We start from the raw sequence: 7,898 nt of genomic DNA, 5'->3' as shown, positions 1-7,898 counted from the left end.
GCGGCGGGGGAGGAGCCGGCGCAGTCGTGCGGCCGTGGGACAGCGAGACCCGGGGCGGCCGTGGGACAGCGAGACCCGGGGCGGCCGTGGGACAGCGAGACGCGGGGCTGCGGCTCCGGCCGAGGGGCCCCCGGGACAGTGAGGAGCGGCGGCGGGAGCCGGTCACCGGCAGGGCGCGCTGGGCGGTGAAGACGGCTCCATCCGATCCAGGGCTGGCAGGAGGCCCGGATGTCACGCCGTCTCCTGCCGAGATTTCCAGTTTCCCCCTAAATCGCTCAACAAGCGAGAAGGTTTTGGGATTCGAATTCAGTGGGACAAGCGAAGTCGCCTTTCCTTCGTAAACAGATGGAATCCCTGGTCCACAAACGTGCCCTGTGCCCGTTTCATACAACACGCGATGGCTGGTGCGGATGAGAACACAGCGACTCTGTGCCAAATGGAAAGCTTCAACGCTCTGACTCCAAGGTCAAAAACGCCAAAAAGGAAAGTCGTTTGCCAGGACAAGCGCACGCGTGCTGGTCGCGGAGCGCCCCCTCCTCATGGAGACCTGCCTGGGATTGATGTCCTTCGTTAACAGTGAGGCTAAACTGGGCTATTCCATGACTGACCAGGGGCAAAATTGGCTTTTAGCCGCATTCTGGGAGCTATCCCCACTAAGAAGGCCAAGTGATGTGGGGTCTGAGAGCCTGGCAGTCATGCAAAGCCGCTGCTGGCTGGAAGCATAGGGGTCTTTTACCTTTTGGGATGTCTGCACGATTAGAAAAGTAAAGTGGATAGTAATTGGATATTGCACTCTGCTAATGCAAGCTACAGACAAAAGCAAAAGGAATCTAGCTGCCACTGTGCTACTGGGATTCCATTTTCTGTAACTTCAGTTCTGATGTTTTTCCTGGAGTGTATCTACTTGGCTTCCAGCGGTTCTTCCCACCCCAGCCACTCCAGCATGCTAACATCATACTGATATAATCCTAGTCTCAGCCCCTGTCATCTTTTTGATGGATTAGGAATGCCTTCTCTGGGGTCCTGGGCCCCCTCTGTTCCACCAGCCTGGAATTGGCACAGAAGGAGACAGAGCACTAGCCTTGCCCTCTGCCACCCTTGTAATTCATAAATCTCTGAACAGTGAAAAGTTTGAGCAAAAGTTTGTCATGTTTGTATGAGTAATTTATAATAAAACTTGACCAGAATTTGTGAGACTAACGTTTGTCTTTATATTTTCATTTAATGTGGACGTTGTCACATTTAACAGCAGATTTTGTTTTTGTTTGTTTGTTTTTATTTGTTTTTGAGACAGAGTCTCCCTCTGTCGCCCAGGCTGCAGTGCAGTGGCACAATCTCAGCTCACTGCAACCTCCTCCCAGGTTCAAGCAATTCTTCTGCTCAGCCTCCTGAATACCTGGGACTATAGGCACGCGCCACTATGCCTGGCTAATTTTTGTATTTTTAGTAGAGATGGGGTTTCACCACATTGGCCAGGCTGGCCTCGAACTCCTGACCTCGTGATCCGCCCACCTCGGCCTCCAAAAGTGCTAGGATTACAGGTGTGTTTTTTGTTTGTTTGTTTGTTTTTGAGACTGGGTCTCCTTCCATTTCCCAGGCCAGAGTTCAGTGGGGCAGTCATAATCCACTGTAGCCACTAACTCCTTGGCTCAAACAAGCTATAGGGACATGCCACCATGCCTGGCTAACATTTTTAACATTATTTTTGGTAGAGACAGGGTCTTGCTTTGTTGCTTAGGCTAGGGCTTCAGAGTCTTGCTCTGTCTCGCAGGTTGGAATGCAGTGGTGTGATCTTGGCTCACTGTAACCTCCACCTCCCAGGTTCAAGCGATTCTCCTGCCTCAGCCTCCCGAGTAGCTGGGATTACAGGTGCCCACCACCATGCCCAGCTAATTTTGTATTTTTAGTAGAGAAAGGGTTTCACCATGTTGGCCAGGCTGGTCTCAAACTCCTGATCTCAGGTGATCTGCCTGCCTCGGCCTCCCAAAGTGCTGAGATTACAGGTGTGAGCTGCTGTACTTAGCCTGCAGAAATACTAATGTGTTTGTTTATGACCTATTGACCCAGGACCAGTGATGGTATTTAACACTATATTAGAGACACGGAGCTGTGGCTGGATGAAGATTCCATCAGTAATTCAATCAACAGACAAGTGTTATCCAATCACATCTTTAAATCACTGATTCTAGATCCTATAAAAGGGAGCAGCCTTAGGAGGCACATCAGATAAACCCAGTGTGGAAAGCCGGTCACACATCAGCTAAGTGTTCAGCCCGGGATTACCCAGCCAACCAAGAAGGAGGTAAGCTTCCATAATGGAAGGAAAATTCCCAGTTTTGTGTCTCTGAGTGTGTATGCATGTGTATGTAGGCATAGCTATTTCAGGTAGATTCCTAAGTACAGAGGTCTCCCAGGTGTAGGGAATGATCTTTTATTAAAACAGCTCTGACCCAAAAGGGCTTAATGTCGTGTACTTTTTATAAAGGACTGGTGTGACTGAAGATTTCTCTTCGAAAAGTCTATCGTATGGCTTTATGTTCTAGTAATTTTTTTGTTTTTTTTTTTTTCGAGACAAGGTCTCTGTCACCCAGGCTAAAGTTTAGTAGCCCCAATCACAGCTCACTGCAGCCTCAGCCTCCCCAGCCTCCAGTGATCCTTCCACATTAGCTTCCTGAGTAGCTGGGACTACAGGCGCACACCACCACACCAGGCTAATGTTTCTATTTTTTAAGGAGACAGGATTTTGCCGTGTTGCCCAGGGTGGTCTCAAGCTCCTGGCCTCCAGTGATTTGCCCACTTTCAGCCTCCAAAAGTGCTGGGATTACAGACGTGAGCCAGTGCGCCCAGTTTAGTAATTCCTTTGTATTGCATTATATGAGATATTTAGCTGGGGGTCACTAGAGATCATAAACCCCAGGACACAGACCCAGACCTGATGGGAAGCTTGCCTGCATCACACAGTTTGTAAATGCCAGACTCCAGATTAGAACTCCGGTAGCCTTGTTTTGAATTCCCAGGTTCTGGGAAATAAACCATAATACTTTGCAGCCTTGTCTATGTGGGACGGAGTGCATGTCTCCAAGTGTGAACATGTGGTCTGTGTGTCATACTGGAGAAAGGGTGGGTAATCCAAAAAGAGAACTTGGAGGGAAGTGAAATGAAGGGGAAACCATGGGTTCCACAGGAAAAAAAAAAAAAGGGAGAGAGACCAATGTCCCTTGATGTAGAGAACCAGCCACAACACCTAAGATGGAGCTTGAGAAGTGTAGAGCTGGCCCAGGAAAGCCTCACAGGACAAGGACTCAGTGCTTTTCCCTGAGGGCAAAGGGGAGCCATCCAGAGAGTAGACTGGGGTATGATGTGAGCAGATTAGCATTTTATAAACGCTGACTGGAAGCATTATGACAAATGGATTAGGGAAAGGCAAGAATGTGTTCCATTTTCTCCCAAGAGGTTTTACCAGGATCACCTCTGCCTCATTAACTGATGCCATCAGGGTGGCAGATCTGGTCTAATTAGACCAGATGAGATTAACACAAGCAGGAAATAACATTAACTAACAGAAATCAGTTAGGTTTTTGTGTGCCCATGTATTACTCCCACCATTTTCTGATTTTATGGCATGAAGTTTGCTTTTTTCAAAATTGCGCGAATCTTTGAAATGTTAACCATATATAAAATCGGAGAAAAAAACACAAAAATAACTATGATACATTAACAGAAAAGGGATTAAATTCTTTATCCATTCAGGATTCCAAAGGGTGTGTCTATAGTTGTACAGGTAATCTGATTTGGGATTAGAAATCAATTTCAAGGCCGGGCGTGGTGGCTCAAGCCTGTAATCCCAGCACTTTGGGAGGCCGAGACGGGCAGATCACAAGGTTAGGAGATCGAGACCATCCTGGCTAACACGGTGAAACCCCGTCTCTACTAAAATACAAAAAACTAGCCGGGCGAGGTGGCGGGCGCCTGTAGTCCCAGCTACTCCGGAGGCTGAGGCAGGAGAATGGCATAAACCTGGGAGGCGGAGCTTGCAGTGAGCTGAGATCACACCACTGCACTCCAGCCCGGGTGACAGAGCGAGACTCCATCTCAAAAAAAAAAAAAAAAAGAAGAAGAAGAAATCAATTTCAAGCAATGCAAACTCAGTTTTACTTCCGAATCCTAAGCATCAGTGGGAAAAGACAAGGAGTAAAAACAGATAAACATAAAATTGTAGCTTTGGTTAAAGCAGTGAAGTTCTAAGGAATGGTAACTGTTAATGGGGAAAAAATTCAAACAGTAAAGGTACTAAGAATGTTTTCTAAGGAATGTATCCTTTCACAACATAGTGGATATAGCTGGTAGTGGCCTTGCAGATGTCTGTGCCTAATAAGTTTTCAGCCAGAGAAAGGTGTCATTTGTATGGATTCTGGCTTGTCTTTTCTATTTCATTCACTTCTTTCTCTTTTTCTTGTTTTCTCTAGCTTTACTGAGGTATAATTGACAAAGACTGTATCTATTTAAGGTGTACGACATGACACCTCTCTCTGTATATATGTATACATTGCAAAATGGTTACCACAATCAAGCTAGTTAGCATATTCATCACCTCACATAGTTATCTTTTTTTTTTTTTTTTTTTTTTTTTTGAGACAGAGTCTTGCTCTGTCACCTAAGCTGGAGTATAGTGGTGTGATCTTGGCTCACTACAACCCCCACCTCTCGGGTTCAAGCAATTCTTGTGCCTCAGCCTCCCAAGTAGCTGGGATTACAGGTGCATGACACCACACCGAACTAATTTTTGCATTTTTAGTAGAGGTGGGGATCCACCATGTTACCAGGCTGGTCTTGAACTCCTGACCTCAAGCGATATGCCCACCTCGACCTCCCAAAGCACTGGGATTACACGTGTGAGCCAATTATCTTTTTTACATCATGAGAACACTGAAAATCTAGCAAATTGCAAGCATACAATATATATTAGCTATAGCCACCATGCTGTACATCAGATCTCCAGAGCATATTCCTGTATTTCCTAGCTTGAGAATGACATGGTGACATTTATTTAATTAATTAATTTATTTATTTATTTTGAGATGGAGTTTCACTCTGTCGCCCAGGCTGGAGTGCGGTGGCATGATCTCGGCTCACTGCAACCTCCGTCTCCCGGGTTCAAGCGATTCTCCTGCCTCAGCCTACCGAGTAGCTGGAATTACAGGTGTGCACCACCACGCCTGGCTAATTTTTTATTTTTAGTAGAGACGGGGTTTCACCATGTCTCATCTCAAGTGATCTGCCTGTCTCGGCCTCCCAAAGTGCTAGGATTACAGGCGCGAGTCACCGTGCCCCGCCACATATTCATTTTATAAATGAAAGTTTGCCAAAGGCATAGTAGCTCATGCCTGTAATCCCAATACTTTGAGAGGCTAGAGTGAGGAGCAGTCACTTGAATCCAGGAGTTCAAGACAGCCTGGACAAAATAGTGAGACCAAGTCTCGAAAAGAAAATTTTTTAAAAATTAGCTGAGTGTGGTGGTGCATGCCTGTAGTCCCAGCTACTCAAGAGGCTAAGGCAGGAGGATCGCTTGAACCCAGGAGGTTGAGGCTGCAGTGAGCTGTGATGGCACCACTGCACTCTAGCCTGGCTGACAGAGGGAGACCCTGTCTCAAAATAAAGGAATAAAGTTTGCACCATTTGCTCAACATCTTCCCATATGCCCCACCACACTCCCGGTAACCACCCTTCTCCTCTCAGTTTCTAATACTTTATTTTCTAATGATGATGATTATGATGATGACGATGATTATTATTTTTATTATTGAGATGGAGTTTCTCTGTGTTACCCAGGCTGAAGTACAGTGGCCCGATCTCAATTCACTGCAACCTCTGCTTCCCAAGTGCAAGCCATTCTCCTGGCTCAGCCTCCCGAGTAGCTGGAATTACAGGCATGCACCACCACGTCTGGCTAATTTTTATATTTTTAGTAGAGACAGGGTTTCACCATGTTGACCAGCCTGGTCTTGAACTCCTGGTTTCAAGTGATCCACCCACCTCAGCCACCCAAAGTGTTGGGATTACAGGCGTCACAGTGAAAAGAGGTTTTTGGTTTTAATTTAAACTGCTCGTGATAACATAATATTACAATATTCAGTTCATTTTGGTATATTGGCATTGTAATAGACATCTTACTAAATTCACGTAGGCTACTAGTTGTTGAATATTTTATTTTATTTTAGATTCAGGGAGTACATGCGCATGTTTGTTACAAAGGTATTCTGCATGTTAGTGGAAATCGGGCTTCTAGTGTACCCATTACTCAAATAGTTAACATTGTACCCAATGGGTAATTTTTCAATACCCATTTCCCTCCCACCTCCCCTAGTGGAGTCCCCAGCATCTGTTATTTCCATCCTTATGTCCATGTGTACCCACTGTTTAGCTACCACTTATAAGTGAGAACATGTGGTATTTGGTTTTATGTTTCTGAGTTAGTTCACTTAGGATAATGGCCTCCAGCTCCATCTATGTTGCTGCAACGGACTAATTTCATTCTTTATTATGGCTGCATAATATTCCATGGTATATATTTCACTTATTCTTTATCCAGTCAACCACTGGTAGACTCTTAGGTTGGTTCCATGACTTTGCTCTTGTGACTAGTGCTGCAATCAAAATATGAGTGCAGGTGTCTTTTTTATATAACCATTTCTTTTCTTTTGAATAGATACTGAGCTGGATCAAATGATAGTTCTATTTTTAGTTCTCTGAGAAATCTCCATCTGTTTTTCCATAGAGGTTAACTGATTTACATCCCCACCAAATTTATTGAATACTTTTTGTAAACAAAAGCAAGACTCTGTAAATAGGTTTGAAATATTTTCTTTCCTTATTTCACTGGTTAGGGAGCAATCCAATGTTTCACAGAGATGATAGCTGAAGCAGAAAACTTTTAACAATAAATTTTGTATGGCTGGGCACGGTGGCTCAAGCCTGTAATCCCAGCACTTTGGGAGGCCGAGATGGGCGGATCACGAGGTCAGGAGATCGAGGCCATCCTGGCTGACACAGTGAAACCCTGTCTCTACTAAAAAAATACAAAAAAACTAGCCGGGCGAGGTGGCGGGCGCCTGTAGTCCCAGTTACTCGGGAGGCTGAGGCAGGAGAATGGCGTGAACCCGGGAGGCGGAGCTTGCAGTGAGCCGAGATCGCACCACTGCACTCCAGCCTGGGTGACAGAGCGAGACTCCGTCTCAAAAAAAATAAAAATAAAAATAAATAATAAATTTTGTTGTAATTATTTGGTAAAATATTTTTCACATCAAGGTTTTTTTTGTTGTTGTTGTTGTTTTGTTTTTTTTGAGAGTCTCACTCTGTCACCCAGGCAAGAACTCAGTGGCATGATCCTGGCTCATTGCCACCTCCACTTCCCAGGTTCAAGCGATTCTCGTGCCTCTGCCACTGAAGTAGCTAGTATCTGGGTCTACAGGCACGTGCCACCACACCCGGCTAAGTTTTGTGTGTGTGTGTGTGTGTGTGTGTGTGTGTTTTAGACGAAGTCTTGCTCTGTCGTCCAGGCTGGAGTGCAGTGGCACGATCTCAGCTCACTGCAATCTCCACCTCCCGGGCTCCAGCAATTCTCCCATCTCAGCCTTCTGAGTAGCTGGGACTACAGGCACACACCACCATGCTTGGCTGATTTTTGTATTTTTAGCAGAGATGGAGTTTCAACATATTGGTCAGGCTGGTCTTGAAATCCTGACCTCATGGCCGGGTGCGGTGGCTCAAGCCTATAATCCCAGCACTTTGGGAGGCTGAGACGGGCGGATCACGAGGTCAGGAGATCGAGACCATCCTGGCTAACACGGTGAAACCCGGTCTCTACAAAAAAATACAAAAAAAAAAACTAGCCGGGCGAG

General features: G+C 45.7%; 1 protein-coding gene and 1 pseudogene across 1 annotated transcript in view; both read left to right on the top strand.

Moving 5' to 3' along the window:
* Positions 1–21: 21 nt before the first annotated feature.
* On the top strand, positions 22–1,239 carry LOC108537751 (tumor protein p63-regulated gene 1-like protein pseudogene; annotated as a pseudogene).
* A 758-nt stretch (positions 1,240–1,997) lies between these two features.
* Positions 1,998–7,898, top strand: part of ZSCAN4 (zinc finger and SCAN domain containing 4) — a 10,456-nt gene continuing 4,555 nt past the window's right edge. Inside the window, exon 1 of the mRNA XM_017885433.1 lies at positions 1,998–2,302. The gene's annotated coding sequence lies outside the window, so the exon portion shown is untranslated. The remainder of the gene's footprint in view (positions 2,303–7,898) is intronic.

Source organism: Rhinopithecus bieti, unplaced genomic scaffold (genome assembly GCF_001698545.2).
Source record: "Rhinopithecus bieti isolate Rb0 unplaced genomic scaffold, ASM169854v2 scaffold_15006, whole genome shotgun sequence".
Lineage (NCBI taxonomy): Eukaryota > Metazoa > Chordata > Mammalia > Primates > Cercopithecidae > Rhinopithecus > Rhinopithecus bieti.
This window is presented reverse-complemented; position numbering and strand designations above follow the sequence as displayed.